The following is a 24,291-nucleotide window of genomic DNA, read 5'->3' as shown; positions in this document are numbered from 1 at the left end:
CAACCTCCCAGGCTCAAGTGATTCTCCCACTCAGCCTCCCACGTAGCTGGGACTACAGGCATGCACAGCCACGCCCAGCTGATTTTTAAATTTTTGTGGAGACGGGGTCTCACTTCGTTGCCCAGGGGTGCCTCACAGAGCCAATTTAGTCCTGCCCTGAGAGGGTATGGTGTGCAATGGAGTCCGACTCAGATCCCAGAGCCAGACTGAGTTCCATAAGGCAGTGCTCAAAGCCTATGTGGTGACCATGACGACACAGGGGAGGAGGGTGGGGGGGATGTGGCTGATTCTCCAGGCAGACATTCGGGGAGGAGGAGGCGGCGTTGCTCATGCATTCATTCCCCGGGTGTTGACCGAGAAAGTCTGTCAGGAACTCTTTAAGTTTTGGAGATATAACAGGGAATAAAACAGACAAAACTCCCTGCTCTTATGGCGCTTGTACTCTCATGAGGAGGCATGGATGATAAATACCTAAAAAGTGAATGGATCAGGTGATGCTAAGTTTTAAGAAGACGAATTTAGCCAGGTAGGAGCACAGAGTCTACAGTGTAAAGTACTCTTTCACAAGTCAAGGAAAGTTTTTTTTTTTTTTTGAGACAGGGTCTCACTCTGTCACTGTAACCTCGACCTCCCGAGCTGAAGTGATTCTCCCACCTCAGCCTCCTGAGTAGCTGGGACTACAGGCACACAGCACCATGTCTGGCTAATTTGTGTACTTTTAGTATAGATGGGGTTTTGCCACGTTGCCCAGGCTGGTCTGGAACTCCTGGACTTAAGTGATCCACCTGCCTCAGCCTCCCAAAGTTCTGGGATTACAGGTGTGAGCCACTCTGCCTGGCCCAAGAAAGGCTTCTGTTATGTTGGTCGTTTAAAAGATACCTGAATGCAGCCAGGGAGTCTGCAGGGGTGTACTTGACCTGTTCAAAGAAATGCAAGTAATCCAGTGTGGCTGGAAGGATGTCAGGATAGGAGGCGAAGTCAGAGAGATCATGGAGGACCCACTCCTGTACGCAGACAAGCGTGGAGCAGAGAGATAGCTGGGAAGCTGTTGCCCACATCCAGGTAGAGGTGATGGGAACAGGGACGAAGGGGTAGTGGAGGAAGAGGTGGGAAGCCATCAAAGGCTGAATATATTTCAGAGACCCAGCAGGCAGGCTCACTAGTGGATTAGAGGTGGAGGATTTAAAAAGACGGGGACAGTCAAGGAAGGCCCTTGGGTTTGGGACAGAAGCCGGTGGTAGAAGGGAGGTGGTTATTTGCTCAGCCAGGGGCAATGGCCGGGGAGGGCTGCGTGAAGCTGAGGAGTTCTGTTTCAGACACATTGAGTTTGAGATGCCTTTGAGACGTTCAAGTGGAAAGACTGAGTGGGCAGCTGGATATATGAGTCTGGAAGGCAGAGAGAGGTCCCGGACTAGAGATATAAATTTGGGAGTTGTCGTGGATTGATGGTGTTGCAAGTCGTGAGGCAGATGAGATCACTCGAGAGTGTGCGGCGCTTGAGAGGGTCAGGAGCCTGAGTGTGAGTCACGGGACACCCAGCCCTTTGGGGGAGTGAGAGTGGGGAAGGGGTCTGCAGAGGAGCTGGAGAAGGTGCAGCCAGAGAGGGGAACAGAAAGCAGGCTCTGAGTGGACAAGCAAGACTCTGCTGGGCAGTGCGTGGAAAGGACTCTGTATGCTGCAGTGGGAACAGCCTACACAAAGGCTGAGAGGCCTCAATAAACCAGCCATATTTGGAGAGGGCTGATGGAGAGGGAGGAGGGACCACACCGCCTTCCTGCCCACACTTGGCCACACAGGGGCTAGGGGCTGTGGGCTAGCGCATGCCTGGGCCCTCCCTGTCACGCCGGCCGGCACTCCCTGACCCTGGCTGAGCGTCTTGCCCTGATGTCTGTCCACTTTCGCACTTTCTTCAGCTAGCACTACGGACCTCCCTCCTGCTTTCTGGGGCTCCTCCCCCTTGTCCAAAAACGCAGGGCTCCAGGTGGCAGGTCACGTGCTGCCCATGGGGGAGAGGCACCCAGCAGCTCCCTATTGAGCACCTGAGCATGGTGTGGATCCTTTATCCTAAAAGACGTGAACCTTCCCAGGCCACGAATGAGTGTCAGAGCGCCTGCTCCCAGTTAGGGGAGCTCTCTGTCTTTGGTGGGCAGTCATATACGTGCATGTCAGTGTTGTGTCACGTCTCTGTCTCTCTCTTAGCCTCTACTGCAAACATCAGCAGTGCCCCCTCTAGGCCAGGCCCCGGGCTGGGTAGGATCCCAAGGAACAGGTGTGCTCCTGACCTTCCAGGAGCTCCCCACCGCTCCATCTCTCCCTTGGCACCTGAATGTACCTTTTTGGTGCTCACGAGCCTGAGCCTGACTTAGAATTCCAGCTTTGCCACCCACCAGTAGTATGTCTTGAGGCGCTGCAGCTGCCCTGTACTGCAGTTCACAGGATAGGGCACCTTGAGACTCTGGAAACAGACCCAGGAGCTTCTGAGCTATCCCTCTGCTCTGGCTGAGGTTTGACCCCGGGCCCACTCACCCCTCCCTCCACAGCAGAGTTGTGGGTCTTGTCAGGTGCTCTCCCCCTTCAGCATGCAGCTCTAGTCCCACCTTCTCCAAGAAGCCTCCCTTGACCACTCTGAGGTCAACCAGTGTTTTCTAAGCACCTGTGTTGTGCCAAATGCAGGGCTCGAGTCAGGGTGTGCAGAGATGACAGTGGAGGGTTTCTACGCTGAGAACTGGCAGTCCAGATGGGGTGGTGGGGGGCCAGGTAAAGAACCCACACCTTCCAGCATAACAGTGAGCACTGCAGGTGCCCAGCAGAGAGAACGGCCTTGGCTTGGTCAGGAACGGCCGCACACAGTATAGCTGCCCTGAACAAGGCCAGAGGCTGGGCAGGTGTGCAAGGTGTGATAGGAGCTGGGGGGTGGGAGTGGAGAGAAGAGTGTGTCCAGGCAAAGGAGCCGCGGGAGCACAGTCCAGCCCGTCTGCAGAGTGAGTGTGGTCTGACGTGGCCAGGACGTGAGAGGAGACTCGGGAGACTTTTCCAGGCTGAGAGTTGAATGGAGCCAGGCAGGGACTTGTGGACCTCCTCTCCCTCGGGAAAGTCAGGGGGAGATGCCCCTCCAACTCTGCATCAGGGACTACGGCAGCAGCAGCAGCTGCTCTGATGATGCATGGCTCCGTGGCAGGGCAGTGGCAGGCTTCGGGTAATCTCATTAGTGTGCCCGGCAGAGGGGACGAGTAATCCCGTGCCTTTAGACTCACTTTTCTTTAAGCCTGTCCCTACCCATTCTCTCCCTAAATCCTTGTACTGCTTTGGTGACGTCAGGCGGGACTGGACTGGACTTACCTCCATTGAACTGATGGGTAAAACAGGGTTAGAGAGGAAAATTCTTGCATGATGCCATAGCTCACAAGGGGCAGGAACTGCATCCATCCGACTCCAGAACCCGTGCTCTTATAATCCTCTACTATCTCCCAGACTGTCTTAGACTATCCAGGCTTATAGACTGCCTCTCCACTGGCCTCATTTTGCAGGTGAGGAAACTGAGGCCCAGAGAAGGTAAGACACTTGCCTAGGGCCACGCAGCAAGTCAAGGACAGAACCGGCACCAGAAGCTCACCTGGCCTGTTTGTGTCCCCACCCCACCCCACAAGCAGGCACGGGGATCCCCCTGGTCCCTGCCCACTTCTGCCTGGAGCACCCACTGTGCTTGGTCTTCCTGCAGTCGTTGGCACCGGCTCCCGTAGAAGGCACCAAGTTCCTCATCAGAAGGCTCCATTGTGCCTATTGTTTAAATATAGATTACTAATGAAATGCCTTTTCATTGCCTTCCCAGTGAATAGTTTCCGTGTAAAGTTAATTTGCAGTGTTATGTAAATTCTGTTTAACTTCAATCAAGTTTCTAATTATGTTTTTACCGCAGTAATTCCCATTTGATTTGTCATCTCCTGTTAGGTATTCAATGTTCGGTGGGCGGGCTTGCTTTCCGGCTGCCTCTCGGTTTTCCAAGGCCCTGACCTCCTCTCTGCTGTGTGTCTGTCTCTGTGGCTCCTGGCTTCTTCATCCCCTTCAGCTTCTTGGTGGCTTATTTCCCACCTCCTCACCATCCCTCCATCTATCTCCTGCCCTCCTCCTTCCTTCTTTCTTCCTCTTGCCCAGCTGCACCTTCTTCCCCTTGTTTTCTTCTTCTCTGTCTCCCCTCCTCCCTCCTTCCTGCCCTCTTTCCCCCTCCCCCTCTGTCTGTATCTTCCTTCTCTGTGTCTTCTTTCTGTATCTTCCTTCCTTCTCTCTATTCCGCTCATGCCTTGCCTCTCACTCTTCCTCCCTTTCTGTGTCTTTCTCCACTGCCAAGACTCTCTCCTTCCTCCTCTGCTCACCTTTCCATCCCAGTGCTCTTCCTCTCCTGAGGTCTTCTCTGTCTCCTCCTCCGTAGTAGAGCCTTTCCCGAAGCTGCATTCCGGAGTGCCCGTGACAGAGCCTTCGAGGTGTGCTGGGCTGGGGGCTGGGGCCACCAGAGGAGCCCTGTGCAGCCCTGAGATGGTGGGGTGGGGGATTGGTGAAGAACACAGAGTCTAGGGTTGGGGTCTCCGGGTTCAAATCCCACCCCACCCCTTGTTAACTTTGTGACCTTCAGGTTAGTTCACATTGATTTCTGTGCTCTGTCTGTAAATGGGGTGATAATTTTACCTGCCTCCACAGTAAAGCCCTTCCCGAGGCTGCATTCTGCAGCCCTGAGACAATGGGGTGGGGGATTGGTGAAGAACACAGAGTCATGGAGTTACTGTGAGAAGTCAGTGAGATAACCTATGTGAAGGGCTTTAGTGGAGGGAGGGGCTTGGCCAGAATTAGCCTTTTTTCTTTCTTAAGAGACAAGGTCTTGCTCTGTCACCCAGGGTGGAGTGCAGTGGCTCACTGCAGCCTTGACCTCCCAGGCTCAGCTGACCCTCCCACCTCAGCCTTCTGAATACCTGGGACTATCAATGCATTCCACCATGCCTGGCTAATTTTTAAAATTTTTATTAGTGACAAGGTCTCACTATGTTGCCCAGGCTGGTCTCAAACTCCTGGGCTCAAGCAATCCTCCCACCCCAGCCTCTCAATGTGCTAGGATTATAGGTGTGAGCCGCCACACCCAGCCCAGGAATTAGCTTTTATTTGGGAACTCTTGGCCATGCCTTTCATTTTTTGCGGCCTTCCTGAGATGCATCTGCAGTGAGTTTCTGGAGTCCTGGGGCTCAGGTCTGAGGCCAGGGAAGGGTGGGAGCTGGCTGCAGACTCCCATAGAGCTGGCATTTCCTGCTCCCCACTCTCCACCCCTCAGTTTCTCCCCTAGAGCAGGGTCTCAGCTCTGCCTGTCAAGAGACATGGCCTCCTTCTGTCTTAGTGGGCCCATCTCAGGCTGTGAGGACAAGTCTGCCACCCTGGGGTAGTAGCGGAGACATAGATCCCCAGTGCTGGAAAAGTCCTCAAGACCCTGGCCCACAGACCTTTCCCAAGCAACAGACCAAAGGCAGAGCTGCTCCTGCTGAGTTGGACTAGACACCCCCTTCTTCTACCCTCCCTCACCCCCTAGATGCCCCAAAGGCTATAATATACCATGGACTCCAGCTACAAAACCACTGGTCCAGGTGCAGCATGTTGGCAGCTCTGCCATTGATCACAGGGACTTCTCTCTGAGCCTCGGCTCCCCTCCTGTGTGGCCCCAACGTTGGGCTTTGGGATTCTCCCTGGGTTTGGGGATTGTCCCTGTAGTCAGGGAACGGCTGGGTGGCCACAGTTTCCCAGCAGACATCTGCCCTCTGGGTGGGGAGGGCGGAAGGAAAACACCAGACACAGGCAGGGCTGGGGCTGGGCGGGTGCTCTGCCCCCTCCCTCTGCTCCCGCTTCCTCCCCCACTCTGCTGGGCTTCCCACCCAGCAAGCCCCTGGCACATCCAGGAAGCAGAAAACAAGTGCTTGGGGAGGACATTCTTCTGGGTGAAGAAGGGCAGCCGGTCACTTGTCCTTCAGAGACACAGAAGCCTGGGCCACATGACCACCTGACCCGCAAGTGCCTGTGCGTGTGTGTAGTGTACGTGTGTGTGTGTGTGTGTGTGTGTATCCCTGTCCCTGGTCAAGGAAACCTTAGCCATCACGTGGCTGGTTTCTCTTGCTATTTGTCCAAGTAAGCAGTTCAGGCCAGCTGCAGCCAGGAGGCCGTGACACAGAGCCAGGGAGAAGAGCCACATTGGTGTGGGTGGTGGCAGCGAGGATCGCCATGGGCATCAGGGAGCCCCTTGCTGGATCCTAGAGCTCTTGGGCCTCAGAATTTGGTATGGGGAGGCCTGGGCTGGGGAATGGCCTTGCTCTGATCCTCTGCCCTCCCTGGACCACTGACCTCCCTGCCCCAACCCACCTGTCAAGAAAAGGCACAGAGCTTGATAACAGAGAACGCTCCCAGCCCTAAATGGAGAGGGTGGGCACCTTCTGACCAGGGGGAGCCCAGAAAGACAGAGTCCTCACCAGAGAAAGGGGCACACATGGGCACAACCACCGTGTGTATGGCCCCTGGAGTGTGCTTTAGAGCCCTGGCCTCCTTGGCAGGAGTGTGGAAGCCAGGCCTCCCGTGTGCATCCATCAGGCCACTGAATTATTAGCACCTACTGTGTGCCAGGACCTGGGCTAGGCAGGGATAGGGGTTGTCAGAACACAGACCTTCTGGAAACTTCGTCAAACCCTCACCTCTGTGGTATATTTTCTTCCCATTGGATGGAGTTACTGTGAGAAGTAACTTTCATTGCAAAACCCCTGTGATCTTGTCATGAGCTGGCCATTTCCGACCCCACTGCCATTCCAGGAGGATGCAACCCCTACATTGTTGCAGGGCTCAGGAAGAGCAGTGAGAGGCACCGCCGAGCCTCTCATGGACCAAGCAGGTGTTTCTAGCCAGGGAGAGTGTCCCCTTCCTCTAGGGAGGTGTGAACCAGACCCTGGGCTTCCAGAGCAAATGTGTGCATGTGGGCAGAACACAGAGGCTCTGGGATCGGACACCTGGGGGCCTTCTCCTAGCCCACATGGGGAGCAGAGCACCAGGGGAAGTGGCAGCTGCAGAGTGGGGCCTCCCCAGGCCTTCATTGAGGTTTGTCAGCCTGAATACTATGTCTTGCATAGATGACACCATTCCTGGGGGCCTGGAGGAGGAGGGCTGTGGTGGCTTTTTGGGGCCATGCTTCTGAGAGCCCACCTGCATTCATGTGTCTGTTTGTCTCCCTCCCCCCTGCTTCTTCCCTCTTTCCTTCCTTTGACAAACATTTCCTGGCAGCCAAGTCTGTACGGGGCCCGCGCTCCACAAAAGATACATCCCTCACCCTGCATGATCACGGCCGAACTGGAATCCAGCAACATTCCAGGGCCAGGCCCAGGTGAGGCCTAGGAGAGAGCTGGCTCTTGGCTAGGGGGCAGGGCATGGCTGACCCCACAGGCTCTCCTGGGTTCTCAGGAAGCTTAGGCGTATTTCCCCAGGATAGGCCAACGGCAGAGCCCACCAGGTGCCTGAGACAAGGGGGTGTAGAGAGCCGGCATCAAGGCCACACAGAGCATCATCAGACCTTGTCTCTGTTGTGATGAGATCTAGGGTATTCAATCTGGAAGAGTCCCACAGGCTCGTGTGCTCAGGCTGTTCTAGGAAACGCCTATCCAGAAAAGGGGTGGAGCTGGGTGGCCAGGACTGAGGGTGACGCAGGTCCGCCTCATGCCACCTACAACTGAATGTGGATTCTGGGCAGGGGTTTTTATAAAGCTGCTGGGTCAGCATCCCAGAATGCTGCCTAGGCCTGTATGTCCCCAGCCTCAGCTTGCGTATCTCTGGGGTCATGAGGCTTACTACTGCCGTCTTGTAGCTCCTCCTGGGACATGGGGTCCTGGCCTCCCACCAGGCTGACGCTGACTTCTGTCTTCCACCCTGCTTGTCTTACGGCCACAGACTTTAGGCCCTTGGCAGTTTCCGACTGAGTCCCTCCCAGGCTTTCCTCCCTGCAGGCAGAGCATCAAGCTGGGTCTGTACATGGCCCCGCCAGGGCCTGTTTGATTGGGGTAATCTGGACAAGTCATCAGTGTCCTATGAAGGCAGCCAGGGTGTGACTTAAGTCAGTTCCTGCCTAAGCTGGGCTGACCCACCTTCTCACCACTCAGGAGCTCCCGGAGCCAGGAGGGACTGCTGTGAGTTTGCCTTCATGAGGAGGCCCTTGGGCTGCCTTTGGTACAGGCAGGAGACCTGGATCCCTGCTCTGTCCCTGTCTCTGTCCCTGTCCCTGTCCCTGGGGTAATCTCGAGCAAGGCCGGGCCCCAGGAAGGCCCACACCCCCTCCCATCTGTGTTCCTCCCCAGCACTAAGCCAAGAGGCTTTTGTCCCTGGTGGGCCCTCGGCCAGCTGGAAGTCCTCCTTGCTCTCTGGCCTATTTGCTTTCTGAGTCCCTATGCCCTGGGAGAGCATGAATGGGCAGGAGAGGGGACTGGAGAGGGCCGAGGGCCTCTGTTCAGATCTCTGCCCCCATTGGGTAGGGCTGCCAACCTCTGCACTCCCACCATACCCCCAACCTGTGGACAGGCGAGCCTCCAGTTCCTGAGGCCACAGGGAATGGGCTGGATTCACCTGGAGGCCATGGGTAGCCTTGCAGCCCCTGGGCCAAGCTCCCCTCCCATCCAGACTCCTCCAGACACTTCAAGGGTTCAGGCATGCCAAGCCAGGGTGGGGTGAAGGGGTCTTTCTCCAGGCGCTGTGCCTCTGGTTGACATCACGTTGTCCTCATGTGGGGCTGCATGGCCCCGTGGGGCGGCACACCTTCTGCAACAGCTTGACCTCCAGGAAGTTCTGCATTCGAAGCCTGAACTTAGCCTTGCTTCACTCTTCCTCTCATCCTGGTCTCTTGGGCATGACTTCTCCCAGGGGACACTGCTGTCTGCTGAGTTGGAAAGGCAGGGATTCAATCAGGGGCCCCTGATCAGCTGTGTCTGAAGCGTGCCCTCCTGGGAAGAAAACCCAGCAGCACTTTTGTCGAGGCCTCACACTGGAAAATGAACGGTGGGAGGCCTAGAGGTAAGGGGCCAAAGGCTACTAAGCAGGCCAGCGGGGCCTGCCCACTCCAGCCCCCAGAAAACATTGGTGCGTCTGAGGAGGCTTCCTCAGCCCTCCCTCTCCCCTGGGCTGGGTGGGGCCAGTGGGACAGGAAGCCAGGGCGGGCCTGGAGGATGGGGCTCAGGGTGGCCTGGGCCTGAGCCAGGGATGAGGCGAAACCCAACCCTGGCCTGGCCCCGGGCCGCAGCCGTGCAGGTCACTAGGCCTCGGCGAGTGGCCTCCCGCCCACCCAACAGGAAGCCCTGCCCAGACACCACCTTTGCCCCACCCCGTATTCTCTACGGCTGGCACTTCTCTTATTTCCCATGGGAGCCGCTGCCAGGAATCGTGCCCTCTTGAGAAAGGAAGCCTGACCTCGGGCCGCCCTGCCTCTGGCCTGCGCTGACCCCCTCCCTGGGCCTCCCCGTGGTGGTAGCTCTGGGCCCACACCCATCTTCACCTCCCACACATGCTAATGACTTATCTCCTCTCAGACACAGCCTGTGACCCTTGGGGACCTAGCAGGAGAAACCTCACAGTGGGGCTAGGCCTGGGAGCCAGGAGGCTGGGGCTCTTGGTCTGGGATCCTCCACCAACCTGCTGGCACACCTGGGCAAGTCACTCAGCCACTCTGGGTCTCATCTGTAGAAAAACAGGGAGAGGCAGATGCTCTGCCCAGCAATGAGCATCTCATGGGATAAAGGGTTTGGGGTAGGTTGAATGTGTGCCCTGTGAAGGCAGCCAGGCTTGGAGGGTGATAACACAAGACCTCCTCATCCACCCCTGTCTGCCTGGAAAGGAGCCCCTTCTTCTCTCATCTCCCAGGAGCTGGGTGACGGAGCATGCCTCCATGTCTCAGCTCTGCTCAGGGAGCTGGTCCAGAAGCAGGGATGGGGCTGTGCTGAGGGGCAGCCTCTCCCACCACCCTCCCAACCCCGTCCTCTTCCTCCCTCCTGGTGGGTGCTCTCTGACCCATGACCCACCTCCCCAAGCAAGCCCAAGCCCACCTCAGTATCAGCAGGGGTAGCAGCTTAGGGGATCAACTGTGTCTTAAAGGGGGCCAAGCAGAGGGGTCAGGGCACCACGCGGAAAGACCAGAGTCGTTGTGACATTGGATGGGTTAAGACAGATCCAGGGCCACCTCGAGCTCCTGGGCGAGCTGAAAGCTTGTCAGCAGCAGGGAAGACCAGGCACCTGAGCAGCCAAGCCCCTGCCATGGGGTGGCCACAGCTCAGACTCTGGTGGCCTTGGACACATTGCTGCTCTGAGCCTCAGTGTCTGCATCTGGCAAGTGGACCTTTCGGAGCCAGTGTCTTAGGGTACAGTGAGAAGTCCTTAAGATTTGGGGACACAGTGCTGGGCCCCCTGTGGCCCTTCGCTTTGAATCAGCCTTTTCCCTGCGAGGGAAACGTTACAGGTCAGGATTAGGACTAGATTTCGTAGGCAGTGGGGAGCCACTTAAAGTTCTTAGAGGAGTAGTGAGTTCATGGGGAGACGAACTGGCAGCAGAGAAGCCTGGCACACTCATCCAGTGTTGGGGCCCTGATTCAAGAGGGGTCACGGGGCAAAGAAAGTTGGCCCAAGTGGGTGTCAGCACCAGCTGGGCTTGGGAGGCCTCAGTTTTCCTCCTGTAGCTGGGTACCTGTCTGCAAGGCTGGAGAGGCGCTGCTCGGAGCCAGCACTGAGGCTGGCACCACCACCCCTCCTTCTTCCTCTGGTGCCCCTGAATCCCACCGGCGTGGGGTTGTCTGGGTTTCCCTCTCAGGCCTGGGTGGGCCCCACTGCTCCTCCCTCCCTCCATGGCTTTCTAGCTCTGAATGGGAGTGGACTCCGGAGGCTGCAGTGGGCTGTGGGATGTGAGCCAGGGTGGGGGCATTGGCGGTGGGTGGAGTCACGGGCTGGGTGGCCATGAGTCAGGAATTGCTGGGCCTGTGTGTCATCTGGCTGCATGCTGTGCTGGCTCCTCCCGCCTGTCTGCCTCATCTCACCCGTCGCCATCTGGGCCCCCTGGGCTGCTCCACCAGGTGATGGTGCTCTGCTCTGTTTATAAGAGTTCAAAACATAGGATGGAGTAGTCAGGGGACCTGGCTCTAGGGCCCAGGCTCCCCCAACACCAAAGGTGACCTTGGGCAGGTCACCTTCCTCTGTGAGCCAATTTCCCCCATTGAAGAGTGGATATTAGGCTGGCCAAGGGATTTCAGCCATGGCCCCAGATGAGATCTGAGGCAGCTTTGAAAGATAGCCCAGCCCAGTACAGTGGCTCACACCTGTAATCCCAGCACTTTGGGAGGCTGAGGCAAGAGGATCACTTGAGCTCAGGAGTTTGAGACCAGCCTGGGCAACATGGCAAAACCCTGTCTCTACAAAAAATATAAAAAATTAGCTGGGTGTGGTGGTGGGCGCTTGCAGTCCCAGCTACTTGGAGGGTTGAGGTGGGAGGATCGCTTGAGCCCAGGAGGTCGAAGCTACAGTAATCAGAGATTACACCACTGCACTCCAGACTGGGTGACAAAGTGAGACTCTGTCTCGAAGAAAGAAAAGAAAGAAAAAAGATAACCCACCCCAAACAAGTTAAATCACATCTCCGGGGCGGGGCCTGCGGCCAGGCTTGAAAGCTCTAGTCTGGATTGCCTCCGACGGGCTGCTTACTCCGCCCTCCCTGGATCCCCAGGCAGCACTGTGGGCCGGTCCATGGGTTCTGGAGCCCAGAGCCTGTGCTGAGTACAGCTCTACCACTTTCTAATACTGGGCAAGTAAATTCATGCCTCTGAGCCTCTGTTTCCTCATCTGTGGGATGGGGCTAATATCACCCACCTTATAGAATCTGTACCAGCGTCAGCCACCATGTTCTTTGATCTAAGCCGGTTATGCGCCACTGCTGCCTTCACTGCCCATTCATTCTTCCAGAAAACATTCGGGGGTTCCTAGACCTGCCAGCCTGGTACTGGGTGCTGTGGCAACAGGAAGAGGAAACCCACCATGGGGGTCCAGCCTTTTAGGCCTTTCCAGGCCCCCAGAGGATGGGTTCTGTCTGTTGATGGGCAGGTGAAGGGTGACTCCCCTGAAAATCTCACCGTGTCGCTGGACTGAGGGAACCCCTCTTTCCAAAAGAATAAGACCCCAGATTCAAGGGAGAAGAAGGGGCATCCTAGAACTTCCCTGACAGCCTCAGCTGGGAAGCCCCTGGGGAGGCCCTGAATGCCTTCTGGGGTGGGCCCTGGGCCATGCTCTGGGCAGATGCTGGCTCAAACAGGGCTGGTAGTAGACAGAACAGAATAAGGACCCTCCTTGTAGTCCATCACTGGGCTGGACTGTGTCCTCCATCCCATGGTCCTCCTAGTAGCCCAGGGCACTGGCAGGCATTGTTCCTCCTGCTTGGCAGATAGAGAGACAGAGACTTCAAGGGATGGAGGAGGCACTTGCCCAGGTCAAGGGCTGGATTTGAACCTCACTTCTGTATAAACAAAATCCCAGTGGGGAAAGTCTAGCTTCCCTGGGAATCTGCCCTGGTGGGACTAAAACGTGATCAGCAAACCTGTCATCCCCGTTCTTCCCTGGCCTTCCAGCAGGTCCCCTGCAGACCACCACTGGCTGTCCTTGCGGCAGAGAGCTGATGTTTCTGTAGATAGCAAGTGCTCCTGTTGGCTGGGCTCTGAAAGCCAGAGGTTGAACCATGCACTTGTCACCCATTAAACCTTCTCCCTCCTCATGACCCACTGAAGAAACTGAGGCAGAGAGAGTTGCAGGGACTTGGCTAAGGCCATGTGGCTTGTGAGCCGGCCAGGATTTCATCCAGGCCTGGGTGAGGTTAGAGCCCATGCCCAGACCCGCCACCGCCCGCTAGCAAGAACAGGACTTTCCTTTGTCTGGCATTTCACTTCAGACTGGCCTGGCCCACGTGTGGCCAGAATCCCAAAGGGATGCCTGTTTGGGAAGCAAGACCACCAGGGGGCTGGCGCCTGGCCCAGGAAGGGGGTCATTGAGAACACTCGGTGCTCAGTGGTTTGTGTGTGCCACCGACAGTGCCCGTGCCCTTCAGCCCCGCGACCTTCCTGTGCCAATCATGGGTATGATGTCAGTTCATCTAATCCTTGAGCTGCTGTTAGCCCCAGGTGAGGAAACAGATTGGAGGGATAAGTGACTTTCTTGTGGGCCAGGATTGGACCCCCTGGGTCCTCAGTTGGACGTCCAACACCAGAATGGACCTGGGTTCCATTCTGGTCCACAAACCCCTTTTGGGTTTGTGTCCCCTTCTCTGTAGGGTGGCAGGCTTGCACTCAGAGCTTCCCAAGGACCTCCAAGGACTCTCCTGAGAGCCTCTGCCATGCCCATTTAATGCTGCAGGGCATTTAGGATTGGGGGCCTCCCAGAGGTGGGATGGGGTGCCCTCTGGGGCAGCCCTCAGAAGCATAGGGCCAGGTGGTTGGCACCAAGCAGAGGGGCAGAGGCAAGAGGCAAAACTTCTAAGAGAGGCCACCAGCAGGAAATTCCACTTAGATCCCTGGCATTGGGAGTGGCAAGGGCCCAGGTGGGTGCCAGGGGACCTGGTCTGGCCACCCCCAGCTGGGTGCCCCTCTAAGCAAGACCTCGGTCCCTGGAAAAGGGATGGCTGTGCCCACCCTATAGGGCCTGATGAGTGGTGGGTGTGGAAGGGAGTGCCTGGCACTGATTTTGCAACTGGAGGATGCTTGACACCTTGAGCTGCTCTTGTGGAAGAGGAGGTGAGGACCCTTTCCTGGGAGCAGGTGGTTCTATGAAGCCCAGCTGTGGGGGGCTATGAAGCCTCTCCTGAGTCGGTCTCGGACTCCTCTTCCCAGATCCCTGGGTCTTTCTCTATCTCCGTGATATGGGGTTCAGTGCCCCCATCCCAGGCAGGACCCCAAGTCTACACTGGGCAGCAACCCTGAGCCAGTGATAATAATGACTTATGGCCCCTGTTTACGGAGCGTTTCCTGTGCACGTGCATATATGGGCCTAATCTTGTTATGTCCTTCAACAACTCTGTGAGAGTAGTGACTCTTAGTATCCCCCATTTTACAGATGAGGAAACTGACCCAAGTTCCTAGCCCAGCATCACGCAGCTAAGTAAGTGTCAGAGCTGAGGCCTCTCTGATGCATCGGAACCTAGATGCATTGGAACCCAGAGAGGCCACCATTCTATGCTGTGCCCTCATCCCTTGATTAAAGCAGAAATTGTTCATTTGGTGACTTGGGGAGAAGGGAGCCCCATCTCTCTTCCTCGGGTTTGAGTGGGCCACTTGTCAGAGCTTAAGGCCTCTTTGATTGCTTGGAGGTGTTGGCTGGGGCAGTCGGGACCGCTTTCTCCCTTCCTTTCCAAGTTCGGGGTCTGATGCAAACTCAAAGGAAAGGGAAGCCAGTCCCTGACTGAGCCTGAGTCATTTGTTTCTGAATCCTAGTTTGAATCCTAGTTCCCGTTTTTATCATAGTGTGATCTTGGCTGGGCCCTTCCCTCTCTCTGGTCTCAGTTTGTCTCTTTGTTCAAGTCCAGCACCAAGGGGCTAGGTTGGCAGGGGCTGGAGGCCAGACAAGCCACGCGTGTGCACCACCAGCCAGGGCACGGCTGAGGCAGGATGGGCAGAAGTCATTTCTGGGTCCTGGGCGATGCTGCATGAGCTCTTCCTCCAAGAGGAGGTGTCCCTCCAGCTTGGCCCTGAGAGCACAGTAGATCAGGACTGGACAGGGAGCAAGGCCTTGGAGGGGCCCCCAGGGATGTGTGCATGTGCCTCTGCCCCACGAATGTAGCTGCGCCCTGCTCACTGATGCCCTCTGCAGCTCTCTCTTCAGCCCAAAGCTCTTCTCCTCCAAAGCCTCTGGGCCTTTGCCCAGGGAGAGGTAGCCTCCTGCCTGAAAGACTGCCCAAGGGATGGTGGCCCTGACCCCCATTTTGCTTCCAGGCCAAACTGGGCAGGCCCGCCAGCACTCTGTGCACATGCCCCTAGTTATCTGAGGATTACCCGTCTCCTGTGTCTTCCCCACTGGCGTCACACAGTGTGTGAGCACCCTGGGGAAGCGCAAAGGCTGGGCAAGTGCTGGCCTTTGGCGCCGTCCCCACCCCTCCCACCCCCACTCTTTACCTCTTCTCCTTCTTTTCCTTCTCTGCCGGATAGCAGGCATTGTCATCGGTTGTTTTTAAATAAAGAAATGAATGAATGAAATGAACAACTTCTAGAAGTCACTTTATAGCCCCGTTTTTAAAATGAGGGAACCAAGTCGCAGGGATGTCAGGTGGGTGGGGAGGGTAGTTCAGAGACACCCCCCCCCCACTGCTTTTCCCCAGTTCTCACTCTTTGGGTCCCCACGGTGCCAGGTTAGGGACCCCAGGTTTGCATGGCATGTCCTCTGGCCACAGGAACTTCCCCCACACGGAGGTGTCCTGAGGGCCCAGCAGCAGGTGCCAGCCACGACTTCCCACGATCTCAGCTTGCCAGGCCTGCACTTCTCTCACCTGGTGTTCCTGCCTTCCCAGCAGGTCAGCCCAGAGCTGCCTGTCCTCCCTTCCCTGGCCACTTTCGAGCCTTCCCCATGGGAGAGAGGAAGGTGAGGGAGCCGAGGGGCATGTGGCAAGGAACAGAAAGCAGGCCCAGCAGGCAGGCTGGGCTTCCAGGGCCGGGCGTGGGAAGACAGTGCCTACTGTCTGCTGGAGGGCATCCCGGAGCCTCCTCACAGGAGGTGAAGATCACAACAGGATGATTGAACCAAGCGTACCTTGGGACTCTCGGCCAGCCCTGCCCAGGACTTCCCGCGGACCCCAAACTACCAGCTTCCTAGGTCCTCATTCATTTCTGTTCCTTGAGGCCAACTGCAGTTACTGCTCTTCGGTGAAAAGATTGAGAGGATATGCAGTTCTCCCAGAGCACCAACTCCCTGGGTTCAGCTCTGCTGTGCCTAGAATGAAGACTACCAGGTCCCTGCCCTTATGGGCCTCGAGGCTGAAGAGATAAACAGGCACCTAATTTTAATTATGCAAGCAAAAAGAAACACCAGCATGTCTGGAAGTTCAGGGAGGGTACCTATCCCTTGGAGGTGGCTCTCAGAGAAGGCAGCATGGAGGAGGTGGCTCTATGAGCATTGAAGGATGGATAGGGTTCCAAAGGACAGTGACGAGACGTAGAGCTGCACAAGGCGGCACGTAGGGGACTGCGGCTCCTGTTCTGCCACTGTGTGATGCGTGGCCTTTGCTCTCTGCTGAGCAATTTCTTCCTCTGTAAAGTGGGACCTTACACTCCCTGGTGACAGGATTGTGCTGAGGATGGAGTGGTGGAGTGGGGCAGTGAGAGCTACCAGGGTTATTGAGGAAGGAGCCTGGCAGGTGGGAGAATCTACCACGTTTGAGCAGGTTGAATGGTTCTCTCTGCCGGCATAAGGGGTGTGTGTGTGTGTGTGTGTGTGTGTGTGTGTTTGTGTGTGTGTGGTCAGTTGGCAGCAAGTGTGAACAGCTGATGCCTAATGACAGGAGCTCTGAAGTGGCATTGGTGCCACAGAACCCCCTGGGGCAGTGTGACCCTCTCCCCTTGTTGTCCATGGGGAGGTCCTTGCTTCAGCCAATGTCCAGCTCAATGTCCAGAGCACCCTGGAGCCTCCCCTGGTGGGTCCATGGCTGGAGGGGCGATTTAGGGCTGCTTCATCCTTCTGGCCCGTGGGCCTTGGCCTGCACCCTGGCCCAGCCTGGGTCTGGCTCTTCCCTGTGTCTGGATCCCCACCCCCAGCTTGGTGAGGTCAGGGAACAGGTATTTCAGGAATGCAGGAGGCGGGGCAGCCAGCCCCATTTGGATAACCACGGGGTAAATATTTGCCTTGCTCCTGGAGGCAGCACTGGCCCGCCAGGGGAGGACAGGGGCCTGTCCCTGGGGTCATGTAAGGGGATGTGTGTGGCAGCGGGGTTCTTCAAGTTAGGGAATCACCTGTCACCCCAAGAGTCTGCTTGTTGCCTGACCAGCAGCTGTTTGGCGCATCTGTAAAATGAGGGTAGAACAGCTCAGGTGCCTGAGGGTCAGTGTAGCGGGAGCTGGTTCCGCCGGCTTGGCCAGGGGAGCGGCGGGTTGGACCAGATGTGGGTGGACACCCTTGTGACCTCCGTTCTGATCCCCACTTGGCCACTTATGACCTTGGGCAATTACCCTGATTTGGATGGGCACCGTGGGCTGAGCTCTTAACTCCTTGGTATCTGCATCTGCACACCCTGTATCTTGTTAAGGCCTCACAGCTATCAGGGCCAAGGCACGTGTGTGGTCAGCAGCAAGCATGAGGAGCTGAGGCCTGGTGATGGAAGCCCTGAACTCCAGGTTGAGGGTGCCCTGGTGTAACCCCTGCCCAGCACAGCACCCAGGGCCATCTGCCCCCTCCCCCAGTGCAGCCTGGAGCCTTCTCTGGTGAGAGCCAATGGAGGGCGGTCGGCCCCTGCTTAGAGAGGAGCTGGGGGCTTAGGGAAGCCTAGTGACTTGCTCAAGGTCACCCAGCAAGTGTTCAAACCCAATTCTACCCACTCTTGCCCTAACCCTTGAGGCCAGGGCCAGCCCCAAGTGTGGATTCCCAAGCCTTAGCAGCTGTAGAGAGCAACTGGCTACTTAGCCGCAGCCTGGAGCCACCCCTGGTCCTAAATACCCCACATTTCGGGCACCTCTGCCCTCCAGGCATCCTGGATTGACCGACCCTGCGTCTCTTTGGGTCAGACTCAGCCCCGGGTCAATGTGACCGAGTGCCTCCACCCCAGCCCATACCCAGGTCCTCCCAGGGATCCCTGGAGGTGGGGCTGGGAAGGTAGATATGATTGGGGGGAACCCCTCTTAGTCCCAGGACAGTCTCTACCCCCAAGTGACATCTGCCTTGTCTGAGACTCAGCCTTGTCACTTTCCAGCCGAACACCTCTGGCAGCCCCATCCTTCTCAGTGTCATGTTCTGCAAAGCAGGGGTGGGTCCTGGCCTCTCCTCCCCCGGGAGCTTCAGATGCACTGTGAGAGTGAGGGGTGTTTCAGGCTGCTGTCGGCATGCTGACCTTTCTGGCCTCGCAGTGAGAAGCTGCCCTGTGGTCAGGGTCTCACACACCACAGAAGTGAGAGTGCTGTGCTGAGGGTGCCTGGGAGAGCTATCTGGGCATTGGGGTCCCTGCCTCGTGGGGAGATTGGGTGGGCCTCCACTGGCCTTGAAGCTCAGGCTGCACTCACTCCATGGCACCAAGGCCTTTCCACAAAAGAGCGCTCCCCTCCAGCCCCTTGTGGTTTATCCTTGCGGTCTGACCAGGCTGGGAGCAAACGGGGCTACACCTCGTCTCCTACCCTCTCTTCTCCCTGAACTCCCCAGGAGGCCAAGCCCACACAGGCTGTGGGCCTCAGCTAAGGCACCAGCAGAGCTGGGGTGGGTGTGCACAGCATGGCACAGGCTTCTGGTTCCTGAGCCCCCCTTTCCCAGCATGAGGGGTGCCTGACGCCGTCTGGCCCTGAGCAGCGCTGCTGAGCAGCTCCCAGGGCTGGGCAGGGTTCAGCCTCTCCGGCTGGTTGCCGCATAGCGGGCAGACTGTGAGTGGGAATGGGCTGCTTACTCACATCCCAGCTGTGTTCCTGTGAGCTCCTTATTAGCTATGCGACCTCAGGAGGTTATAGAACCTCTTGGCCTCGTGTGGAAATCAGGGATGTCAGTGTCTACCTCACAGCATTTCACTGAGTGCTAAAGGAAATATCCAGGGCACAATCCACAATATGGACTCAATACAGGGCGCCATCCTACTCCCTCTCTCTTTCCTAGCGGGGTGGTCCAATGCAGGCTCACTGTCCCCCAACCAGGGCCTGAGTTCAAATTCTAGCACCCCCACTTATGGCTGTGTGACCCTGGTTGGGTCCCTTCCCCTCTCTGATCTCAGTTTGCCAGTTTGCCCCTTTGCACAAGCCCAACACCAAGGGGCTGGGGTGGCTGGGGCAGTGAGGTACGTGCGTGCACCGTAAGCTGAGCACCCCTGAGACGCTGATGGCCTGATGCCATTTCTCGGGGCCTGGCCGATGCTCACTGGGCAGCGAGGGCTTTTCGGCTCTGGCTTCCGTCTCAGCTGCCAAGATAATTATTTTCTCTCGTCAGCGGCTCTGCTGGCCAGCTTGCCTTTGGGAAAGGCCTAGCTGTGGGCGGTGGGTAGGCAGGAGGCCGACTCCAGTTCTGCCCCAGTCACTGACTCACTGCGTGACCCCAGATGAGGGCAAACGCTGCCTGTCTCTGGGCCTCAGTTTCCTCCTCAGTGAAAGGGAAGTATTGGGGTCAGTGGACCCCAAAACTGTTTGTATTTCCAAGGTAAGCAGAATTTGGGGGCTGCCAGAGCCAGAAGGTCAGGATGTAGAGCCACTTCCTCTCCCCATGGCTGGGGTGGGGACACTGGGCCTGGCCCCAGCATCTTGGGGTGTAGGGTTCCAGCACTCATGGAGCCCAGCACCGGCCCCCACAGGGTCATCCGTGCATCAGCTGACGTGTGTGGAGAGCCGCTGGTGTCTGGCCCTCGCATGCAGTGCCTTACACAGTCTGCACAGCTCTCTGAGGGAGGCCTTCTCGTTATTTCTATATCCCCTACCACAGTTGAGGAAACTGAGGTAGAGGGAGGCTTAAGAAATGTGTCCAAGTCACACACTTGGTATGAGGGCGAAGCCAAGATTTGAAGCAGATCCTTGTGATTACTGAGCCTGCCTCTGGATCACCAGACCTCTTTGCCTCTTATCGAGGCCCTGGGCACCATTTCTCCCTGGGAGCCCCTGCCTGTGCACAGTGAGGTGGAGTCCAGGCTGAGGCCCTTACCCCGCCCCTTGGCGTGTATGGAGGCCTATGCTTCACGTGATGTGGGCACCACCTCTCCCGCTGTGAGCCACCATCTTTGTTCTGAGAGGAGCTCGGCCCTGCAGTCAGGTTTCCTGGTTTTTAGAGGTGGGCACTCCGGTGCAGAGAGGCACATGATTGTTCACGGCCATGCATTGGGGCACCTTCACAGCCATAGCTTGAATTCAGGGTTCTGCACATCCCAGCCTCCAGCTGAGACCCCAGAGAAGCCCACCAGCCAGGCCTCTGGCTGTCATCCTCCCTCCTGCCCTCGGGGCTCTGTGGGCAGTGGGGGACATGTTGGTGGGCCGTTGAGGAGGTGGGCCAGCCGAGCCCCACCCAACAAGGATGGTCGTGTGCCCACACTCCCAGTGCACCAGCAGGCCCTGCACTTCTGCCTGCTGCCATCTCTGCCCCGAGCACCACCGTCTCTGGCCTGGACCCTGGAGCAGCATCCCCACTGCTCTTCTGCCTCCTCCTATCCCTCCAAGCCCTTCTCCCTTCACAGCCATGGGGGCTTCCTGAACTAGAACTAGGGCCACGTCCCTCAGCTGCCCAGATGCTGCTGTGGCTCCTGCCCACCCTCTCTCTTACTGTCCCTGGCCCCTGGTCTCCACTCAGCACCCCTCCCTTGCTCAGTGCATCTGCTACACCATGGACCCCAAATCCTCTACTGTGCCAGGCACTTTTCTCTATCTTGGAGTCTTCGCATATGCTGTTCCCTCGGCCTGGAATGCTGTTTGCCGCATCTTGGCCTGCCTCTCCCTGGCTTGTTGCTCAACTTCACTTCTCCAGAGAGGCCACCTGGGACCTTGAGTCTGCTGTGTGGCTCCTGGACTCATTGTTTGTTTCTGGCAAGCACTGCTTTTACTTTTTACTTTTGTATTATTTGATTCTTTGCTCTCGTCTGAGTCTCCGCAAGGGTAGGGATCACTATCACATCGGCATGCTTGCTGAATGTTTGCTGAATGAATGAGTGAATGTCAAGTGCCTTTGTCATCACGTCTCCTTGGATTCTCCCAGTGACCTTGAGACATACTTTGACCCCACTTTCACACATGAGGAAACTGAACCCCAGAGAGTCTGAGAGCATATCCATAATCACATAACCAGTAACTGGCAGGTGTGGGGAGTCAGGGGCCTGTTTATGCCAGAGCACCCCATCATGTCCCTTCAGAGTCCTCCTCTGTCAGATGGGGATGACACGGTGGCACTGGGCAGTGGCCTCATGGTCAGTGCCCGGGCCTCTGCTGTGGGTAGACTCGCTAACCTCCCACTTTCATTGCAGCAGGATGGAGCTGGAGTGAGGTGGAGGGGCTGCGAGCTGCTGACCGGCGTGTGAGACACTGGTGGTTTGCAGATCACTGAGGTAGGTATGCCACGGGGCTGGCGGGAGGTGGCTGGGTCGGACGTAGGCGAGTCCTCATGAGGGCAGGTGCTAGCCACCAAATGGGCCATCCCTCTACCTGGCACCCAGGGACCTCTTGGCCTGACCTTTCTCTAGAGTGGCTGCTAGGGGTGGGGGCTGGAGGTCTGCCTGGGGAGAGGGGCAGGTCTGGCTACCTGGTCTTGGCACAGCAGCCCTGTCTGCACCACTCTAAACCCTGTGGAGTATGGGCAGCCCCACCAAAGGAGGCCCGGGTGAGCAGGAGCATGTCGGCTGAAATGGGTGCAGGGCTACCCACCCCTTCTGCCCACTCTCACAAACACACCGAGGTGGATACACTGGGCTCTGGGGTCAGACCACCTGAATTCAAATCCTGACTGGCACGCATGGTTACTCTGTGCCTCTGTTTACCCATCTCTCAAATGGGAATGAGATGGCAGCACCTGCTCCACTCTCGCAGTGAGGAGACTGCACACCTGGCACACAGCAAGGACTGGGGACATGTCAGCCCTTTTCCTCAAGGGTGCTGGGACCCACCTTTCTCTCCACACACCTCCGTTTCCACCACCCTGCTCCCCCTGAGGACCCACCAGTGCCAGGATGGATACGAACTGGACCCCCCGCCTGATAAGGGGGGCACGGCACCTTGGGGAGCAACTGAGAGCAGCTGGGGCCAGCAGGTCCTGAGGTCGAGCCCAGCTCTGTCCCGTGCCCCAGCATTTCTCATCATGGGGTGGTATTTCAGGGTTGATCTCACTTGGCCCTGTGCCCGAGGGTGACCTGTGTAATCCCTGTTTACTTGGCAACTCTCAACCTAGAGATGAGAGGCTTCACAAAAATCCTTACTTGGGCCAGAGCCCTTTGTCCCAAGGCGTCGTGGCGCTGGGGCAGCCCGGGAGAGGGGAGTCTTCGCCCTGGTGTGGAGCTGTCTTCTAACATCCCCTGCTGCCCTCAGCGTCCCTCCTGGAGCTTAGCACTTCCAGGGGCCTAGGGCAGGGCCAGGTGAGCCTCAGTCAAGCTCCGACATTGGAGAGCCAGGCTCTGTCTCCCTTCCCGCTGCAGGAAATCCCAGCTGTCTGCTGATCGGCTGCATGACCTTGGGCCAGTCCCTTTCCTTGTGTAAGAGCCAGCTTTCTCATCTGAAAATGAGGCTGATTATACTGACATTGCTGACAGGGCTGCTGTGAGGATGCTTAGAAGCCATGAATATTTTTAAATGTTACAGTCTCGTGAGCATCTGCTGTGTGTGTGCCAGGCACTATGCTCCTTTAATACCTCTTTCTCCCCACAAGAATCCCACGGGGAGGTTTGTCTAATTCATTCTCCAGAGGCTTGGCGTGGTTAGGAAACCCACAGAGCCGTCAGTGCTGGAATGGGGATTTGAACTGAGGTCCATCAGGATTAACCAGTGCACAAGGCCTTAGAGGCCAGGGCGGGGCCCCAGGACAAGCATGGGAGCTGCTTGGGGAAAGCCCCTCCATTTCTGCCCTGCAGCCTTTGCCCAGCCTGCCAAGTCTACTGCTCTCTGGAGCCAGAGGGTGGCCCCCAGGCTGGTGGCCTGCCCCTCCCGATGGGGCCTGCCTGCAACTCGATAAGGCTAGGAGAACCCTCTGCTAATTGTCTGGTAACCTTTGAAATTCTCCTTCACGGTGGGTTCTCTTTTCGGATGTTTTTCAAGGTAATTCATTCCTTTTCCAGAAATTGCCAGTGGCGGAGCATTAGGCAGCTGGTAATTAATCATAGGAGCAGCTTCGAGTTGATTCTTTGAATAAGAAAAAAAAAATGAGGAAGAGAAAGCCTTGGTGGAAAAAGAAAAGAAAAGAAAACCACTCCAAGGCGAGGGTGGTAATCAATACCTTGGTGTCCTAGAAACGGCTGGGGGTGGGGATGGTGAACATGCGGCCTTCTCTCCTTCTTCCCAGGGCTGGCCCACTGTCAGCACCAACAGCGGCAGCGTGGGGCTCCGCTCTTGACCATTGGCTCCCTGTATGGCTTTGAGAAGTTGCTGCCTTTCCCTGGACTCAGCTTTGCCACCTGTAAAATGGGTGAAGGGCAGCTGTTAAACTAGAAAGAACATTGAATGAACCATTGTTCACTACCACGTCTTAGTCCCTGGCACAGAGCAGTGGCCCCATTGATATTCTGTTAATTGAGTGAGTGAGTGAGTGAGTGAGTGAGTGAGTGAGTGAGTGAGTGAGTGAGTGATTCTCATGGGTCCTAGCTAGCTGTCTTGAGTGAAGGAGGTGGTACTGGCTATAGGATATTGTGACTGTAGCTCTGTTATAATTCGGAGTGACAGTCAGAGTGATGGGCCAGTTCTGTCATTTTCCATGCTAATAATGAAAGGACAGTCTTGCTTGGTGAACTCCGGCCAGGAGACCTCGGGCCCCTTAGTGGCAACCATGCTATCTCTTCAGCATCTTCCAGTTCAACTTTCCAAGAGTCTGAGCTATCTGGAGATTTTATGTTAAAAAGCTGCCTCCTGCAGAGGTGGTGAGTTCCTCGTCACTAAACTGTGTACAAGCTGGGGTTGCGGCTGTGTGGGCCACTTGGACAGGAGATTTTGGGGCTTGGAGCATCCCTGAGTCTGGGAGAGAGCATGAGACTCTCCAGGATGGTTACTGGGGAGGCTGCACTGATGGGGAGGAAGCCTGTCCCCTCCAGAGCCCCTTCCCAAAGGTCCCAGGGGAGGACTGGACGAGGATACAGGCGCCGAGGCATCATTGCCTGCTCTCCGCTGACTGGCCCCATTGCATGGACATAGGGGCACTGAGCAGGGTTGAGGGAAAGAGCCACACTCCTTACATCAGGGGGTGTCTAACAGGCTGTGGGTTGGGTAGGGGGGTGGGGAGGTATAGAAAGCCCTTGTCTGGGAGGTGGGGGCCTCAGACCTAGGTCTGATGTGCTGGTCTGTCTGGTGTAACCTCAGCAGCTCCCTTTCCCTTTCTGGGATTTGGGCCACGATCCTTCAGGAGAGGGTAGCAGATGCGGAGTGTGTTCTCCAAGCCATCCTC

At 56.8% G+C, this 24,291-nt stretch overlaps 1 protein-coding gene across 6 annotated transcripts in view; it reads left to right on the top strand.

Annotated features, from left to right (window-relative positions):
• The window catches only part of ZMIZ1 (zinc finger MIZ-type containing 1), a 244,620-nt gene that overhangs the window by 71,730 nt on the left and 148,599 nt on the right, over nt 1–24,291 (top strand). For 5 of the 6 annotated variants that reach the window (XM_063638174.1, XM_055275580.2, XM_055275574.2 and 2 more), the window contains one exon: nt 21,179–21,259. The gene's annotated coding sequence lies outside the window, so the exon portion shown is untranslated. The remainder of the gene's footprint in view (nt 1–21,178; nt 21,260–24,291) is intronic. The other variant, XM_055275575.2, reaches the window with a different exon arrangement.

Source organism: Symphalangus syndactylus, chromosome 4, assembly GCF_028878055.3.
Source record: "Symphalangus syndactylus isolate Jambi chromosome 4, NHGRI_mSymSyn1-v2.1_pri, whole genome shotgun sequence".
Lineage (NCBI taxonomy): Eukaryota > Metazoa > Chordata > Mammalia > Primates > Hylobatidae > Symphalangus > Symphalangus syndactylus.
This window is presented reverse-complemented; position numbering and strand designations above follow the sequence as displayed.